Source organism: Protopterus annectens, chromosome 2.part2 (assembly GCF_019279795.1).
Source record: "Protopterus annectens isolate FY-2018-M chromosome 2.part2, PAN1.0, whole genome shotgun sequence".
In the NCBI taxonomy this organism is placed as follows: Eukaryota; Metazoa; Chordata; order Ceratodontiformes; family Protopteridae; genus Protopterus; species Protopterus annectens.
The window spans coordinates 848,769,046-848,787,887 of record NC_056730.1 but is presented as its reverse complement, the minus strand read 5'-3'; the positions used below and the strand labels follow the sequence as shown (position 1 = coordinate 848,787,887).

The 18,842-nt window shown below is 35.1% G+C and overlaps 1 protein-coding gene across 1 annotated transcript in view; it reads right to left on the bottom strand.

Annotated features, from left to right (window-relative positions):
* LOC122795985 (cGMP-dependent protein kinase 1-like) overlaps positions 1-18,842 on the bottom strand; it is a 1,306,845-nt gene that overhangs the window by 491,543 nt on the left and 796,460 nt on the right. The window lies entirely within an intron of this gene.

Below are 18,842 nucleotides of genomic sequence, written 5' to 3'. Positions count from 1 at the left end.
CTATAACTATAACCCTGCTGCAACTTGGAACCAACTACCCCTAGAAATTAGGTCCTTTGACCAAATCAAGCATTTCAAACTAGCCACTCTAAGATACTGAATAAATAAATGGCCATGCCACTGTAGTCACCCTCCCTGAAACTACCCAACCTTAGCTTCTGTCGCTCATCCCTCCATTCTCTTCCACTGTTTAGCTTAATAAACATCTACCCTCTGTCTTTTTGCTTAATCACTTCATCCCCTTACTACTCCTTCTGTACCTATACTGTATATAACCACTTAGGAATTATGAACACTGTATTCCTTTCATGACATTGTACCTAAGTTTTTGTGGTATGATTTCTGACATTGTACCCAACTGCTTTCTGTATGATTTATTGTAAATTATTTTTTGGCAGTATGATTTCTGACATTGTACACAACTGTTTTATTGTAAATGTTATCTCTCTAACTATTTGTTTAGCTGCAAATGAAAATGTCTTACTGACTGTAAGTAAAATGTAAATACTGACTGCGGAGCTTTTCTCCTTGGGTCTCTACTGAAAACAAGCTAAACCCACAGCTGGACTAACCCAGTTAACAAATGTAAAATAAAATATAATAAAATAAAAACTGTAAGGCCATTCATGTTTCAGAATAATATGGATAGTGCAGTCATTATAACAAGAAGTTACTATCCCCACATATTATATATGACAGATTTTGTTAGTGTCTATTTCCAACTTTTGTGTTACATACACCCATTGCAGTTTGGCAGGTTGATCCTTTATGCTGTTTCTTGTCATCTCCATTTGAACCTATGTTAGATTTTACAAGCCTTCAATTTTAATGAAAACCCTGAAAAAAGAACATATTAAAACAAAACAAACACACAGAACTATGTACATCTTCAAATAATCAAGTTTAACTTTCCTTATAGAAACAATTGTCCCAAATCAACAATTGCATCTACATGCACTATCAAACCTAAAAGCAAGGTTATCCATAATAAGGCACATGTTGCAGCATATGTTCCTATTTACATTAGTTACTGTCTGTTCTCATATTTTCTTTGTTATCCTCCCAGATGTGAAAAACACATTTTAATATTTTCAGAAAACATTAACTTTTAGCCTTAAGAAAAGGTCCATTAGCTATCTTGAAATAAAACTAAATTATACAATGTTCTAATAAAAGCATTGAAGTATTTAGGTGCCAGAAAAAGCTATCTCTTACTGACTTTCAACAATTTTAACTTTATTTTATACTAAGCTGCTTGCCTTAGCACCTTTTAATTTTACATTTCTCTCATAAAACAATGCCTAGACCTCTCAATTTATTGCCTTGACCTATAGTCAGCTTGCCTCAATGGAAATATAAGAACATAATATACAGCTGCCCTCAGCTGCAGACTTCTCAACTTACACTGAACATTTATTTACTAAAGGAAAACAATTACATTCACAGTGGTCTCTTATTTTTCACATCCATTTCCTTGCACAAAAAAAAATAATTATTAGATTAAGCCAAAGGCATTAATCCAAAAACTCACCTATACAAAAGTAAAAGAAAACATCTCAGTTCCACACATATTATAATCAGTGCATTGCATATATCAGTGCACTTTGATAACCCATCCCTAGTTCTATAGCCCAAGATTACATACAGTCTATTAACTTAAACATGTTTTTTCAGACTTTCCTCTCTTTTTAGATTATAATGACTACCTTTCTTAAAAATGAAAAAAGAAAAAAGTACTTGTTTACTTTAGTGTCTTTATCACATATAATCAATGTAAATGATTTACTATATAACATGCAATTTATATCATTAAATGCTTTATACAGATACTGTTAAGAAGAAAAAAATGGTTTACTTACAGTTAATTTTTCTTTTTCTTTTCTTTAAGTGTCTTTCCAAACATTAATGATAAGAAGTTGGGTAAATGCATTTCAGTCCCCCCACAAGTTTAATGAAGTAAGCAATATTCCAATCTTTCTCAGTCACTTTTTCTTATAAAGCCAAATTTCACATATGTTGGTGATGTTCTACAGTCTGAAATGCATTCACTAGTTTCATTGTTGCTGGTCTTCCTCCTGTCCATCTTCATCTCACAACCCCAGACTCTGGTAGAGGTTCAATGTACTTCTGATTCTTCTAGTCAACTCTTGTGATTTTTACTGTCTGTCAAGCATTTTCATTTGAAACATTGGAATCATTTTCACTGGCAAAGTATCTCTATGAGCTTTATCATCGAAGTAATGAGAAGCAGAGTCCCCTTCTGTTTGATGGTTCACTTTTTGTTTTACAAACGTTTGTATTTCCTCCTTAGCTTTTTCTGCATACAAAATGGCTTTGATCCTCCAGGAACAAAATATTATGAAGAGACCTGGATACAGTAGCTTGAATCTTATACCTGCCTCTCGGCATTCCTTGATGGTTAGATTAAATTTCTTTCTCTTCTGCCTGGTGTACAGTGAATAATCATTTTCCACAAATACTGTACTGTCTCCAATTTTTAATACTTATCCCTTCAGCCACAGTTTTTTTGGGGTCATCTCTTTTTGCTGGCATTATTGCTTCTTTACTAATACAGGTCTTGGTTGCTTTCTTATGGCCAGATTTGGAGCATAAACACAATGTGCCCCTTCAATTAAAAACCCTGCTATGGAATATGAGGCCTCTTACTTATTTGTGCTTGCATAAAATTAATATAGTCTGTTCCTTTCAGTTTCTCTGCTTCCACAGAAAACCTCAGGTTTCCTCTGCATGCTCTGTCCTCTAACTCAACCATTTTTTTAAAATCAGCTATTCTTGAGCATTCTTGTACTCAGCTAGCCTTTTCTTCATTCAACCTCTGATCAGTTCATCCGAATAGCTATTTAAAGGTTCTTCCATTTTTCCAGCCTTTTGTTATTTGAGTTGGTATAGTCCTTCAATATTTTGTTCATTTTAATCAGCTCTATGCACATCTGATGTATATGTTTCCCCTAAATTACTGGAATCCGTCCCTTGTACTAAAGCTGGAGCTTGAACTGCTTTTTGCTGAACAGCTGCAAGATTCTTCCAAGTCAGTGTTTTCTCTTCACCTTTTTTTAGCTGATTTTCTTTCATGCTCTCTATGTTTCTTCTTTGATGGTTTACAGACAGTGTATGTACTAGCCAGTAACTGATATTTACTAAAACTGGCAGAATTACTGGCCCCTATCTATCAGCTTCTTTTTCACTCTGGGAGAGCTGAAATTAAGTGATCGATCAGGGTGAAGACATCTTGGAAGTCATTATTATTATCTATTGATCACTTTCTGTATTTTTAAAGTTTGTATTCATGCCATTTTATGGAGCTTTTCTTTAGGCACATCTATTGAACATGGATACTTCCTGCTGGATAAACCATTCAACTAAACATACATACATACATACATACATACATAGTCAGTGCATTAAACCCATTCTAAAATGAAGGTGGTTGGAGACTCTTATCCTTACCTATTATTCTAGCTTTAAAATATTTTCTGCAACATGTGAGCAAGATACATTTGTGCATAAAATGTGGCAGGTAGAGGTAGTCCAAAAAACAAATCCTCATTATTTGGATCCACAGAAAGACAAACCACTACTTAAATATATTTAATATCAGAAATGTCTCTACAACATGGCAAATATAGCACATCTGCTACTTGATCATTCATAGTGAAACTGAGATTCAAGTCATGCAGACAGTTGTATTTGCCAGCATATTGCTAGTTTAAGAATATGGATGCATGCAGTCATTTCATACTTCTCCATTTTGCTCTCAGCTATCCAGTTTTTGGTTGAGGAGGTCACCTTCACTCTCTGCAAAGAGGACTCAGTACAGACCAAAGAACTTGATAATAGATTTTAATCTAAGGTTACACTAAATTAGTGAAGATGCTGTATATTCCTTTGTTTCTGGACAAATAACAAGTAATTTTATTTTATTTATTTATCCTTTGTTCATCAGGTTAGTCCCACTAAGATAGTAGCCTCTTTTCAGGGGAGACCTGAAGTGGATATAAAAATAAACTGAAGATAAAGCTCATTTTCAAACACAAAGACATTATTTTCTAAGATAATCTCTAATAGACTGCAAATAAATTGAACCTTAACATTTTCATAACATCTGTTCATAGTAAGAAAATCTCTGATCATGTTAATGCCCCATGTATTTGATATTGATGTAAAAAGTGATTTGATGTCCATAGTAACAAAGGTATATTCACTCTCAATAGTCATTATTTTGTTATGTAGCCTTTCCAGGAACATTTTTGTGTCTCTCAAGATAGTATGGCATCCATCTAATAATGTGTGGAGGTTGCCCTCCACAAAAATGGAGAGTGGTTCAGTACACCACCCCGCACCTGAGACTATTGGTCTCATAAGTGGCACTTCAATGTTTTTGTGTATTTTCGGGAGACCATAGATTCTTGGGACAACTGGGTTTTTGGTGTTAAAATACTTAAATAAGTGTTCATCTATTAAGTTTGTCATCAGCAAATCAAAAATCAGAAAAGAGACCTTTTCCATCACTGCATTTACAACAAGTTTAGGAACACATTGACAGGTATCAGTGTCTTGTAGTTAAATTCTCATCTGTCTCAAATATAACATCTTATCTAGTATTACTATGCCTCCACCCTTATCTGCTTGTTTAATTTCGATGGAGTGCATGTTTTACAATTCATGTAGAGCAATGCTTTCACAACTAGACATGTTATGAAAACTATTACGTGTCTTTTCTACTTGCAATTGTCTAAAACTAGTTTCACAAACATAATAAAAGATTGTAGCTGGGACAAAAGTACTTGGTTTATTATATCATAAAATGCCAACATTGTTATGTCCCTCTGTGTCAGAAAAGACCTGAAGTGGTATTTCTAATACTAGGAAAAATGTTGCCAGGTCATTGGGAACTTCCCCTCCTCTTTTCAATAGGTGCCATGGGATCTTTTACATCACCTGAGTTACCACCAACTCAAGTAGATGGGGCCTTTCAATAGTGCATCACCTACCTTATACTCTACTATAGTGTTAGCAATTGGTCTTCATGCATTGGGAATAGAACCCACAGTCTTCTACACCAAAATCAAGCATGCTACCTGTTGTGCCACCAACATGGAGAAATTTTTCTGCACTTAAAAAAAAAATCAAACAGACTAAAAGCTGAATAATCTTCAGGTTCATTATTCACATTAAAGATTAAAATAAAAAAAATAGCTGGTCAGGCAGAAGTGTAGAACAAACAGGAACTTTAATAAAACTTTACACACTGAATAAAATCAATAAAACAATAAAAATCTGGATAAGCGCTTTCGTACACACAGGTACTTCTTCAGATCCATATAATACTGCATCCACAGTGAGTTTTTATATGCACAGCCTAGTGTTTTACATCACGTGATTTCAATAAAGGCCTAATTGGAATAACTTAATTTAACCCTTTACCTTCATTGGCTCTAAGTAAATGCAACCATTTTATTTCAATACATTCTATCTTAGTTTTTACATCACCACCTCTCAAGCCTGGTATATACATATCCAAAACTATAAACTTAAACCAGTGTTCACACCCTGCTGATATAACATGTTTTGATAAAGCATTCATCACATCTTGCTTGCTAAGACCATAAACATGCTCTCTAATCCTATCTCTTAAACAGCGGTTGGTCTTCCCAACTAGGCTGTGCATATAAAAACTCACTGTGGATGCAGTATTTTATGGATCTGAAGAAGTACCTGTGTGTACAAAAGTGCTTATCCTGTTTCTTATTGTTTTATTGATTTTATTCAGTGTGTAAAGTTTTATTAAAGTTCCTGTTTGTTCTACACTTCTACCTGACCAGCTATTTTTTCGATTTTACTTTTGGCTTTTGGTCTTTTGCTGGTTGCTCTTTTTGTTTTGGACTTAACATTTAAGATTAAGGCCACAATCAATAAACACTGATCTATAATGAAGTCTGATACATTTTGTTGAATGGTTGGGCAATTGTTATAAGTTTGTTTTCCGAAGAAGGAAGAACCTAGGTGAATATCATAGTTTTAAAAAAGTAGTCTAGAATTCAGTTTTCACTGTAACATCTGTGGTTATTGTGGACATGTGGAAAACAAAATGATTTTTGCCAGGTAACACAGGTAGAACATAATATTAAAAATGTAATTGCATTACAGCATAATATTTAATTACATGCAATACTAATTGGTTTGTCCATATGATGGTTTGCTCTTGTAGTGCATTTTATGATGGGTAAACACCTACAGATTAGTAAAAAAGGATAGCAATACTTATGAGTGATTTAATTTGCAAAAGTACAAGAATAAACATAAAATGAATCATTATACTGTGTCATTTACTTTTGTTGATATGGACAATATTAAGACCAATACACTTGAAGTGGCAAAGAATATCTTTTGAATACTAAGTATAAACAGTAGGTTATTAATTAAGACACTAGATTTAAGACAGGATTAAATGAATATATTTAGCTTCTGAACTTTTTTTAATCTTCTGGACCTTTGCTATTTATAATAGCTTCAACATTTATGCTAGATATTATGCCTATATTATTACTATTTAGTTGTTGCATTGAATTATAGAAAGATGTGACTTAATCAGATGGCACTACACTGTCTGGATTTTGTCTGTTTTGATTAATTTAAAATATCAGATCATATCATCAGATAGGATATAAATAAATGGTTTCCATTTTCTATGACAGAGCATACTGAAGAAATGCAGCAAAACCAGTCTGTGGTTTACATTTGCTGGACCTGTAAAATAAATAATCAATTGCATCTGAATATTTTTGTGTTTAAGTACTGTATATTTTTTCTGCTTGGTGTATTAACTTCTATACTTGTACCATGCAAGGGATTTATGCACCTGAGTTTTTGTTTCTTCAGATCATTATACACACATATATATCTGTATCTGTATCTATCTATATCTCTCTATTATGTATGTATATATATATATATATATATATATATATATATATATATATATATATATATATATATATATATATATATATATATATATATATATATATATATATATATATATATATATATATATATATATATATATATATATATATATATATATATGACAGAAAGAGAGAGACATTACTGCAGAAGATAAACTTTACATTTATTTATTTATTTATTATTTTTATTTTACATTTGTTGACCGGGCTAGTCTAATTAGATATATGTCCGTTTTCAATAGAGGCCCGAGGAGAAAAGCTCCGAGAAAGATACAGTTAATACAAAATGCAGAAAGATACCTAAACAGTCACAATGCTATTAGATAATTATACAGTCATGTACAAATTGATTTTAAGCAGCAGTAAGCAAATTAGGGTAACACTATGATGTTAGATAACTATACATTCAAAACAATTTGATAACTATGCATTCATGTACAGCTTGTTATTTCAGCAGGAATAAGCAGGATAGGGTAACATTCTGAAGATTATTGTTTCAGTCATTTGGTGCAGCATTTATCATAGATAAGTATAAGCATTAGTTGGTTATTATGTTATGTAAGAAAATTGACACAGTAATGAAGGGAATGAAGAGAGGAAAGTATTTAGAATTTTAGAAGAGAGACCCACAGAAAGGTAGTAGAAGAAGAAGAAGAATTGGTGTCAAAAAAGCTAAAGGGAAGGGAAGATAGTATCAGTCAGGCTTGGTGCATGGGCAAAGCCATTTGGATTTTAAGAACATTTTTAATTGGGTCCTGAAAAGGTGGGTGGATGTGGTTGAAGTTAGTTCAGTTGGGAGTTTGTTCCATGTTTTACCAACAGAGTTTGAAAACAGACGGTCCCCTGATTTGTTTTTAGATTTTAAGGTGGCTACTTGTAATCTGTTAGCGGAACGAAGGGTTGGAAGGTTTTGATAAGGATTGAGGAGGTTACTGAGTATAGGGGTATTAGTGGGGTGGTGTAAGATTTTGTGGATAAAGGTGAGTTGCTGGTAGAGTAGTTGATTTTGTATTTCCAGCCATCCTACTAGTTTCAGATTTTGTCAGTGGTGGGATCTGAATGGGGTACCTGTGGCAAATCTGGCTATGTTGTTGTAAGAAGTAGCCAGTTTATTTAAATTGCTTTTGGTTAAGTTTGTATATATGGGAGAGGCATAAAGGAGGATTGACATTAGGTGAGTTTGAGCAATAGTAATCTTGGCAGAGGCTGTGAGAAATGGTTTGATTTTATACAGGAAACCAAGTTTTCTATTTACAGATTTAATAGTTAGGTTAATGTGTGTGTCAAAGTTGAGGTTATTATCTATAGTTACACCTAGGAGTTTAGTGGTAGTGTCGGGAGTGATGACTGTACCGTTATTAGAGGTAAGTAAGAGACTGAGTGGAGAGGTCTTATGTGTAGGTGTAAACACTAGTAGTTTTGTTTTTTTTGGGTTCAAAAGGAGACACCGTTGATGGAACAATGTTTCCACTAAGGTGAATACAGTTTGTGTCCTGTTTAGAGTTCAGTTGGAGAGGAAGCATGACAGATTAGAGTTGAATCGTCAGCATATTGGATGCAGGTGGTTTGGGGCAGGGAGGTTTTTAGATCATTAATGAAAATGCTAAAGAGGAGTGGACCCAAAATAGATCCTTGTGGGACTCCAAGAGTGATTGGGAGCTGGATAAGTTGTTCTCCCAGCGCACTGCTTGTTGTCTGTTTTCAAGGTATGAATGAAACCATTTAACTGCTTGAGTATCAAATGAACGAGATTTGAGAATATTTGATAGCAATTGATGGTTCACTATATCAAAGGCCTTGGAGAGGTCAATAAAGAGGGCTGAAGAGAGCAGGTTATTATTTCTATTTTTATTAATGCAGTCAGTAAAGGATAGGAGTGTTGTGGTAGTGCTGTGGAAAGGCCTAAAACCTTGTTGGTAGTCTACTAGTAGGTTATTTTCAATGAGGTGATGTAGTAGTTGACGGTGAATACATCTCTCCATAACTTTTGCTAGGGAAGAGAGGAGGGCTATAGGGCGGGAGTTTGGAAGTTCATTTGAGTTTCCTCCCTTATGCAAGGGGATGATATGTGAGATCTTCCAGAGAGATGGGATGTAGAATTCAGTAATGGATCTATTTATTAGGATGGAGATTGGGTAGGCTAGTACACCTGCTGCAATTTGCAGGTATTCAGCTGGGAGGAGATCAGCTGCTGGTGTACATGGTTTTAGTTTAAGAAGTAGAGTGTGAATGAGGGATGTGGGAATGGGTTGGAGATAAAAAGTTTGGGGTAGATTGGTTAGTGGAGGAGATTCAGAGGTGGTGGCAAGTGGTAAGGTCTTAGCTAGGGATTGGACAGTTTCAGAGAAAAATTTGTTGAAAGTGTCAGCAATTAAGTTTGGAGGGCTTTGGGTTAGGTTAGAGGGCATAGGGGTTTTGGAGTGACCTGGATGCAGCAGTTTGTTTATTCCTGACCAGAGCTTTTGTGGGCTTTTCTGCTGGGATTGTTGTAGTTTGTGGTAGTAGTTTTTTTTGTCAAGGACTATAGCTCTTTTTGTGGAATTTCAAAGCTGTCTAAAGTTTAGGTGATCTATTGGGTTTTTTGATTTCCTCCATTTAGACCAGGTTTTATTTCTTAGTTTAATGCTGTTCCTAGTCTCATCGGAGAGCCAGGGAGCAGGCTTATTTTGTGTTCTGACAGTACGTGAGGGAGCATGGTTATCAAGGATTTGCAGGAATTTGTTGTTAAAGAAGGAGACTGCTTCATCAAGTGGCAGGCATTTTAGGGGTGACCAGCTGCATGCTTTGAGCTCTGCTTGGAAGTTTACTGGGTTGAAATTTTTTTGGTTACGGGTTGTCCTAAATATTGTTTCATTGGGAATGGTGGTCTTTTTTCTAGTTATGAAGGTCAGGGAATGGTCACTAATTTCATCGGGAAGTATTCCGGTTTTGTACTTGAGGGAGTTGCTGTTAACTAGTATCCAATCTAAGGTAGTTTGTTTCTTGCTAGGTTTGTGGGTCCTGGTTGGGAATGACATGGTTTGGTGAAAGCCAAATAGGTTTATATGAGTAGTAGGTTTGGGAGTGTTACACCCATTCCAGTCAATATTAAAATCACAATAACTAATAATAGTTATCCCCAACATTAATACATTAATAACAATCATAACATGCACATTAGAAAATATTTACTTTTTATTGATATAATCCTAACATACAATAAACATTCACAAAACAAATAAGCAAATAAATCAAAACCTCCAAATGAATTCAAGGACCATTTTATAAGCAGAGTGAGATAAGTGTGGTGTATTTTATGAGAAATGGAGTCTCTAAGCTAAAGGCACTCAGTGTGAGTACTTTTGCATTACTCACTATGCACCACGGTATTTTTTTTTTTTTACTTTTTACCTGGGCTATTTTTCTTTTTAACTTTTTACCCGGACTACTGGATAGAGTTTAACCCTTTTATTTCTGGCCATTTCTAGATGTCAGTCTATCTCCAAAATATAGTATTCCTAAACATTCAGAGTATTATACTGGGAACCACTGTGTATTTTTTCTATATTATTTACCTTGCTTCAAATCAAATGGATCATTTGTATCTCAATCATCTTGGTACCATTTTACATCACACAAATTGCAAATATTGAAATAAAGTATCACTTTAATATAGAATATGTATTACCTTAATTCTAATGATATATTAGCAATGTATATTTGTGTTTTTGATTACTTTCATATATTTTTATCCTGAAAAAAATAATAGTTACATATTTCTTTAAAATTAATGATTTAGGAATGACATTTTCAATTTTCAGTGGTCACTAGGTTATATGGTAATGTTGATGTGTCACTCTGATCCCATGTAAAATGGGAAACAGGGTACTGATTATGACAACTTTGACTAGAACTTGACAATACCTATGAATGGCCAAATCTGAATAATGTTTTTCAGTTTTCTTTTAAAATGTTTAAGTAAAAAAATCAGTGCTGGTTCAGTGGTGAGATCTGTACCTCATAACTTCCATATCTGGAATCCAGCATTCTCTCTGTGGAGTGTGCAAGTTCTCCCTCTGTCTGCATGGGTGTCTTCCAGGATTTCTAACTACTACTCCAAAACATGATGGCTCATCTGCTGCACTAAGTTAGCCATATAGACACAGGTATGTGTGTGTGTGCGTGTGTGTGTGTGTGTGTGTGTGTGTTTATGTGTATATATGTGTGTGTGTGTGTGTGTGTGTGTGTGTGTGTGTGTGTGTGTGTGTGTGTTTATGTACATGTGAGGTTGTAAACTACATTTACATTTCATTTTAAGTGCAAAGTTAATGGAACAGTTGCAATTTGAATTTCTGTGGAGCATTTCACAATTCACACTAATGTTTTCCTTTATTTGAACAGTTTAAATGTTTAAAAAACAATACATTTCAGGTGTTGCTTTTAGTTTAAGTATAGTGCTACCACTGCATGTTTATGATTTTTATGTGTAGGAGATTTTCCAGCACAAGAAATTAAATATGTCCATATTTATTGTGATCCAAATGTTGAGCATTTCACCTTCATGTTGTTCTTGTGCAGAGAAGTGTAAGCATGATGCTTCAGGTATAACAGGGACATGAACAGTGGTAGATAGACAATGGGACATGTTGAGATTCAAAATATACAGAAAGGTTAGGCATATCAAATGACAGCTGAGTGGCAATATATACATATAAAGGAACTTAGATGTTTGTCTAGAAAGGGCTGATGATAATAAAATGAACTGAAGACTACTAAATGTATTCTAAGGCTGGAGTGTGAAGTAGAGTTTCTCTGTTAGCTGCCTATGTTATACAGACCATCAGATGATATAGTTATTATCAGAGCTGGATCATGGTAATATTGGACTCTAAATCACGTAATGGGCCAGGCCCCCACCAGCCATTCCAGTACCATTACTTAGCTATATCTTACCAATCACTATATGAATGTCTCAAACCTGTCAGTGTGCATACTGTTTTTTTTTCTTTAGTTTTACACTGATTGCAGAGATTTGAATTTAAATTTAATTTTTTTATTTCACATATTGTAGCACAGTCACCAATGGCCATTTGCTAAACAAAAACAAAATGGTCTTACAATGAAAACAGATTTAGCATGAGCAACAGTTAACTTCTCTTCACTTAAAACTAACTTTAACTGTGACTGCATTGAAATTGACATTCATTGAAAAATGCATCTGACCAACCAGTAGTAGATTAAGTTTACCTTGGGGCCTGGGCTATTTTCAAACAATTGGCCCCCTGCACGCATTTTAGGACCATACATATATACACATGTATTTTTTTATTAACTTTCTTGATTGTTTTAAATTATATTTCAGGTTAATATAGAGATATTTGTTAGACCATTTTACAGTTTTAGTTTTTAACATTTTTACTTGTGGGCAGTGAAACAAAATGCATTAACCAATGATGAAAAAACTAGCCATTTCAGAACATTTCAAGCATAAAGGACCACTCATACTGCTGTAATTTTAATCAATCAATATCTCAACTCAGCAACTATGGCCACTGTGTACCAATCACATATCTGATTGTGATAAAAATGGCCATTTCAATTTGATATACAAAAATGCACACTAGTCCTGCAAAACAGACTAATGATGTTTTAACTTTGTTAGCTGAGCACTGCCCATCATTTTTATCCACTAATATCCTCCAAATCCAACAGTTACAGCTACATTGTTGAATGCATCCTTCTCAGGTATATATGACAAAAAATAATAATGACCAAAGTCACATATTTCAAATTTGTTTCAAACAAGCATAATGTAGGTAAAGTATTCAAACCTAAATCCATATACACACACACACACACACACACACACACACACACACACACACACACACACACACACACACACACACACACACACACACACACACACACACACACACACACACACACACACACACACACACACACACACACACACACACACACACACACACACACATATGCACACACACACACACACACACACACACACACACACACACACACACACACACACACACACACACACACACACACAGACACACACACACACACACACACACACACACACACACACACACACACACACACACACACACACACATATGCACACACAGACATAGACACACACACACACGCACACACACACACACACACACACACACACACACACACACACACACACACACACACACACACACACACACACACACACACACACACACACACACACACACACACACACACACACACACTCATTTTGCAAAGCTAGATTAAAGACTGTTTAAAAATGACCAGATCATGAGAGCATGGATACTTACATCCACAGAGAGCTCCCCCAACCTACCAGCAGTTATAGCCACTTTGCTGATGGTGTAAATAAATAATTACACATTTTTTATTGGTAGCTTTAGATCAACTGCTTGGAACTGTATAAAGATCTCTAGGATCATATGATAAGATTCAGCCATGTGTAGCACAGTTTAAACATAAGACTATTTATGAGAACATAAAAATTATTGACTACCTAATAGCATATGCTAAGTCAATATATACAAACTCTGCAATAGTAAATATCATTTGAACAATTCCACATTAAGGAGAACTGCAACTAATGTAGAGGTTGCTGCTGGTAAACAGCTGTGCATTTACTTCAATGCTCCATCTGCAAATGCAGTGGCTGCGGCTCTTGAAGAATAATTTGCCTGTATTACATTCAAATAACTGCTATTCTGCTGAAATTGCCATAACATTTATTGAACTAGATCAGCTATGCAATAGGAAATGGCTGCAAACAGCAACAACAGGTTTATAGTTACTAGTCATACAGTCCTGGAGACCATTAAGGAAACTAGCCCAAATTCCATTTGTTCCAAAACACTGTCGAGTTAGGTAACTTGCTCAATGTCATACAGTAGGTAAATGAAGGTGGAATGATTCAAACAGTGCAGCTCATTAACAAGTCAGAGCTTTAGCCCTCTGTACTATCTGCCATAGTAATAGATTTTAACTAAATGCAGAAATCCTTTATGAATATCTGTTGTAGCCAAGACTCTACCACAGGAAAATGCAACTGCAGAATAAATGCTAAAGATCAGATGGTTCTGATCATCTCTCCAAATGATGTAGACTGTATGACCTGAGAAATGCCAGCCCTTTTGCTTGAGGCTGTAAAGACGATGGTACAAAAATATAATACTAAAATGCAATGTTTAGACTATATTAAAACAATTTAGGCATATTAATAAATTAATTCAATCTTTTGTGCAATGAATAAAGTAAAACAGTTGAAGAGTATATCAATGTTGCAACAACTTTTGTTCTATTGCCCACAAGTCATATAAAAAAAAAACAGAAATGTTACTGAATACAACATATTCTTTTTGGGGGAAGGGAGGCTTACATGCTTGAAGGACAGCTTCATCTCATTTTTGACCTCCGTATGTCTTCTCTGTCATCAAGGTTAGCTATCTCATCTGACATCACTCAGTGCATGACTGACCAACGTGGATGGCTAATATTGCTCTGTTGCTGCAGCATACATCTCCAGATCCAACAATGGTATGTAATAAAGAAGGTGTCAAAATCCAAGGGGGCTATCTAGTTAAGTGACATGCACAAAGTAAAGTCCTGTACTTTAGCTGAAAAGGGCATGAGTCGTAATCCTCCGCACCAACTGCTATGACTCCATTAACTTTTTTTTTCCTTTGGCAAATCACTGACGATTAGTGGAAGAACTGTGAGATGGCATTAAAGAACGTGCATAGTATGACATTTGTATCAAGGGAAGAAGAATCGCATTAGCCTGGCTAAATTGAAGGATAAATCAATTAATAAAAAGAAAGACATATACATAAATGATATGTGAGGGTCAGAGGGTGGAAAATGCTTATAATTATGGTGGTGATGATGTTGATGATGATGATGATGCCACAAAAGAGGCAACAAAAATGTTGGCAGATAAAAATCCTCTTAGAGAAGAGGAATGTCAGGGGAATGATGGGGGGGGTGGCAAAATATTTTTTAAAAGATAAGCATTCTTCATATGTTTTCTAGCTTAAGATTTTACTTCTTTGAATGTTAAAGGAGAAAGTTTTAAAAATGTTTCAAAATAAGTTGCATGACAAAAAATAATTTGCCAACATGTTTATTTATAGTAAAGCAAGAAGAAGAATGCTAACATATCAGTTATCATATAGGACCAAAGCTATGAGCTGCGAATAAGCTGCTTCCTATCCTCAGGAAAAGAGTTTTTGTTCCTTCCACCTTCTTTTGCCTTCTGTGTAACTCTGAGTAGTCGTTTAATCAGGTAGTGCTCCCAGTTTGCCCCTGAAAAGGGGCAATTTGTCCAATGAGCTTACCCAGTCAACAAATAGATAAAATTAAAACATTAAATTAATAAAATACAGAGCAGTTATTGAAGGACAAAGGAGAGGAACTCAGGATTCCTCAAGGTGATAAAATGCAACAACTGACTGACTAAACCATAACCAAAAATTTATATTCTGGCTTTGGTTACCATTAATTTACCAGAAGACTGAAAATTTTTGGTGATGATTTTATATTATATTACAGTGGTTGTAGACACCATGGGTTAACATATCTCGTTGGCTTAGTTCGGTTCTAAAAGAAGGTCATCACTGTAAGTGAAAAGGGGAAACGTGTGGATGAGGTATTTCAGGAGTTCATCAATGCATTTTATATAATGTCTGACAGGGGCATGTAATAAATTGAAAGGTATAGCCATGGATCACAAAATGGTGGAGTAAATAGGGAACTGGACATCTGATCAAAAGATGATAGCTAAAATTTGATAACTAGGCAAAGGTTACTATGCAGAGGAATGCACAGCATTCATTTCTGGGACCTGCCCTGCTTAACATAGCTGTGTTCAATTTCACAACAGAGTTGGCATGTCAGAACATTATATTTACAGATGAAATTAAGGAAGGTGAGGTTGCCACAGATGGAGGTGGTACTGGCATCTAGAGAGCTATGGCAATTGGCATTCAGGGCATATTAGGTGGCAGCTGGGATTTAATTGCTAGAGTACAAAAATATGTACTTTAGAGGGAGAGCTAATAAAAAACATACACATTATTTGTTAATTGATCTTAAACAGGATATGAAAAAATATTTTTTATGTAGTAATTACTTCAGTCACAACTAAGATAAAAGATGTTAAACACTTTGAAAACAAAATGATAAATATCAGTAAAATACTGGAGTGCATAGGAGTGGAGAAGTCACCCATTATTTGACAAACTACTAGTAAGGCCAGATCTGAACTACAAACGCAGGCAATTCTGGGTGATTGCAGGTGAGAAGAACACTTCAAAAGTGGAAAAGTAGCTTCAGACAAAGGACACAATTTAGTACCTATGTAAACATGGTGGTTGATAGTAGTATGATTAGGTCTACTGTTCAGAATAATTGGAAAGTTATAGATGGTAATAGTGACTTATATCATTTTTTAGGGGAGATGCCACATTTTGTATACAAGAAGAATGGCAGCATCAAAGATATGCCAGAGACTTGTGACATCTACGTCCCACTTCCTACAGCTTATAAATCTAAGGGCACTTATGAATGTAATGGCTGTAGTGCATATAGATATATACATGAAGGGCCATATTTAAGTTAAAATCATTTAACTATAACCATTAGTATTCAAGGTAGATTTTCTTGCAGTACAATTAATATAGTTTATATAGCTTTATGTTCTGGGTGCCCAGCATTTTATGTAGGTATGACTACTAGGAGCTTTGGTAAGTGGATTAAGGAGCATTATTATGCAAAAAGAACTAAGGACAAAAATAATGCACCTTGTAGACATTCAGTAGACTGTGTTTCTTATAAGAAATATACTTTCACTATCTTGGATTATGTGAGACAAGATGTAAGAGGTGGTAACCTTAAAAATAAGGTAGAGAGGAAAGAGACTAAATGGCAAATTAAGCTAGGAACAGACAGTCCCCCAGGTTTAAATGATGTGGTCAACATAAAATGTTTCTTGGCACATAGTAAATTTACTATTTAATATTTTATTATTTTAAAACAATAAAGAGTAGATGCAAGTACTTTAGTGGTGAATTGATTTGGATAAATTAGTTAATACTATCTTATGTTAATTAATTGATTAATTAGTGTAAAGATTCTATTTGGATGGTTTTATAGTATTTAAAAGGAATGGATGAGTGATACATTTGTTTTTCTGACGAAGTCCGATGAAAGCGTTGAAAAAATACCTTACACTAAAGCCAGTTTTCGGTTGGCTCCTTGTAGCTGCCAGTGGTTTTCACAGTTTGGTTAGTTTGCTACACTGGTTCTTTGGGAATCTTCTGTTTTTCTTTTGTAATATTTGTAAACAATTTATGATATATCAACAACCACTCAAGTTACACACATGCTCTCAGCAAAATTTTATTCATCCAGCTAACAGCTTCCATATGAGGCTAAGCAGTTCTGCCTGTGTTACTATGTTATTGAGATATGTAGACAAACATGACAATCATAACAATGTAAATAAATATTATACAGATAGCAATTAATATCACTTTACCTGCACTAGGCAGAAGTCAAATATCAATGCATCTGTTTGTCAATGTATAAGCTTTAATGTGGAATATTTTATTACTTTAAATGCAGCTTGGTTATGGAATTATTACTGAAAATATGAGTAGGCAATATTTGATAGCTAGAGGTGTCTGTAGGATGTAACTGTGGAAATACCTGGAGGTGTCACTAGGGTGTAATGAGTTAAGTATGATCATCCACTGAAGCACTGAAGTCATCTTGTGTGTGACTGCTTTGGTTACTGACACACACATGGAACAGAATAGCTGTTACACAAATGGAGATCATAATACAGATAGATTTAAGATGAGATGGGAATACAATAAACTTAGACACTATATTTCTCTCATAGGAGTGCTAAAAAACAAATATAGTAAAGACTTGCCCCAGGATTCATGAATCCTCCGTGTAAGACTAAAGTAGTCTTACACGGAAATGCTAGTCTAAGAGTAAGACGGCAGCGAGCCATGCATATTAATGAGGGCGCGCTGCCTCAACTCAAAGGCTGACATGGAGCATGCGCGAGTGCAGGGGGCTTGTCGGACTGCCGAGCAGTCCAAAAACCCACACCCCTGCAAGCCTCTCAATAGAGAAATGTCAACCGACATGAGCAAGACCGCTCAAATGTGTACATACCCAACACTACACTCCCCCACATTCTAAACCCCAGTACAATTATAAAATGTAAAACTTTTATTTATTTTTTTATTATTCCTGATATAGCTGCCTGTATTTGCGCGTGTTTGCGCAGGTTTGCCCATTGCTTAGCTACAGTTAGCAGTAAAGACATCTTAGAGGATAAGAAACTTGTATGCAAATTAAGCAAAATAGCAATAGCGTAGTGGTAGAAAGTTCGCACAAACAAGAGGCATTCCCGGTTCGAGTCCCACCACTCCCCTTTTTATTTTCTGTTGGAAATCTGTATATGAAAAGAATTCCTGACATTTATCACTGAAATTTAGTAAAAAGCATTGAAACGGCTTATGTAGTAGTGAACAAATTCTATATATATATAAGAAAGTGAAATGGTTATGCATACTGTTGAATGCATAAGTAATGTATCTTAAGCAATGTGAAGCACTGCGAAGCAAAGTTTACCAGTATTAAGCACATTTCAGTATAATTGCTCATAGCTTAGCACTGCTTTAACTAGTGCAATAGCTTTGCGCAGAGCTGCGCATTGCTCCAACTAGCGCAAACAGAACATGTTTGCGCGTAGCTGCACACCGTTCTATCTAGCGCAATGCTGGGCAACGTCGAGCA